The 1989-nt window shown below is 43.6% G+C and overlaps 1 non-coding gene across 1 annotated transcript; it reads right to left on the reverse strand.

Annotated features, from left to right (window-relative positions):
* Positions 1-1020: 1020 nt before the first annotated feature.
* trnas-uga (transfer RNA serine (anticodon UGA)) lies at positions 1021-1101 on the reverse strand. Its single transcript has one exon. It is a non-coding gene; the product is annotated as a tRNA-Ser (tRNA).
* Positions 1102-1989: the final 888 nt, after the last annotated feature.

Raw genomic sequence — 1989 nt, forward strand, 5'->3', positions numbered from 1 at the left:
CGTTATAGGAAGGATGTGGAAGCATTGGAAAGGGTGCAGAGGAGATTTACCAGAATGTTGCCTGGTATGGATGGAAGATCTTATGAGGAAAGACTGAGGGACTTGAGGCTGTTTTCGTTAGAGAGAAGAAGGTGAAGAGGTGACTTAATTGAGGCATACAAGATGATCAGAGGGTTGGATAGGGTGGACAGTGAGAGCCTTTTTCCTCGGATGGTGATATCTAGCACTAGGGGACATAGTTTTAAATTGAGGGGAGATAGATATAGGACAGATGTCAGAGGTAGGTTCTTTACTCAGAGAGTAGTAAGGGTGTGGAATGCCCTGCCTGCAACAGTAGTGGACTCGCCAACACTAAGGGTGTGCAAATGGTCATTGGATAGACATATGGACGATAAGGGAATAGTGTAGATGGGCTTTAGAGTGGTTTCACAGGTCGGCGCAACATCGAGGACCGAAGGGCCTGTACTGCGCTGGAATGTTCTATGTTCTATGTTCTAAGAATGGAATAGTTTGTCGATTCTTCCTCTGATTCAGGACCGTCCATCACCAGGACGTATTCGTCCAAAAGAGTTGGGATGAGATGGGTCTGAGTTTCACTGTGCATCCAATGAGACCCGGAGAAACACAAAGCAGTGAGCGAGGGAGAGAGAAAGAAACAGAGAGAGAATAAAAGGAAAGAGAGAAGAAAATATTTCAAAAATATGTTCCATTTCTGCCACGATCTTTTTGCACAGAAAAACATTCAGCTGAACGAGACCAAACAACGTTTCCACTCAATCCCTGACTGCGCTGTTTTTTCTTCCAAACGTTGCAGGAAGCGCTGTTATTTATTCACTGTGGGTTTGTGTGTGAGATTCTTATTCATCTCAGTATTTTGTTTAAATCCAAAGAGAAAATTAAATATATAACTAAACTGGATAAATGTGTGTCCATCGTTTCAAGAAAACTCACTTGCAATTCCGATTCATTCTGCAGTTAGCACTTTCTATGAGGAGCTGTGCAAACAACTTTAATCACAGTCGCTGCGAGCAGGGCTCGAACCAGCGCGAGGACGCCCATTGGATTTCAAATCCAACCCCTGAACCACTCGGACATCGCAGCTGCGATGCAACATATTCATTAATAACTTGGTCAACGCAAAACATTATAAAACCGGCCTGGAAAGATTGGAGGAATTGATTGTATTCACGCGATGAAGGTATTTCAGTCTGAAGTTGTTCCAGTTTGTCTGTGAGAAGGGGGAGAATCTATGTGGAAAATTATCTTTGGATTTGGAGCCAAACCTTGAGCGACTTGAAAATCTAAACTCCCTAAACTCAGTTTCACTGATTAAATTGTTGGTGTGAAAAGCTGCGTTGGAAATATCCTAAAAATTCATGTTTTTAATCATGGGACTGGTCTGCATCAAATGTAATGTAATTGAATCATAAATCTTTCCGGCACAGAATAATCACGTGATAACTTTATCCCGTTTTGGCATCGCGGCAATTCTCCGCAGATGGGTGTCAGAGAACAAACCTGGAGTAGCTGCTCAACTAGTAAATACATAAAAATAATATTTTTTCTTAGTGTCAAACAAAGAACAAAGAAATGTACAGCACAGGAACAGGCTCTTCGGCCCTCCAAGCCCGTGCCGACCATACTGCCCGACTAAACTACAATCTTCTACACTTCCTGGGTCCGTATCCTTCTATTCCCATCCTATTCATATATTTGTCAAGATGCCCCTTAAATGTCACCACCGTCCCTGCTTCCACCATCTCCTCCAGTAGCGAGTTCCAGGCACCCACTATCCTCTGTAAAAAACTTGCCTCGTACATCTACTCTAAACCTTGCGCGTCTCACCTTAAACCTATGCCCCCTAGTAATTGACCCCTCTACCCCGGGAAAAGCCTCTGACTATCCACTCTGCCTGTGCCCCTCATAATTTTGTAGACCTCTATCAGGTCGCCCCTCAACCTCCTTTGTTCCAGTGAGAACAAACCGTGT

This window comes from Scyliorhinus torazame, chromosome 25 (genome assembly GCF_047496885.1).
Source record: "Scyliorhinus torazame isolate Kashiwa2021f chromosome 25, sScyTor2.1, whole genome shotgun sequence".
Lineage (NCBI taxonomy): Eukaryota > Metazoa > Chordata > Chondrichthyes > Carcharhiniformes > Scyliorhinidae > Scyliorhinus > Scyliorhinus torazame.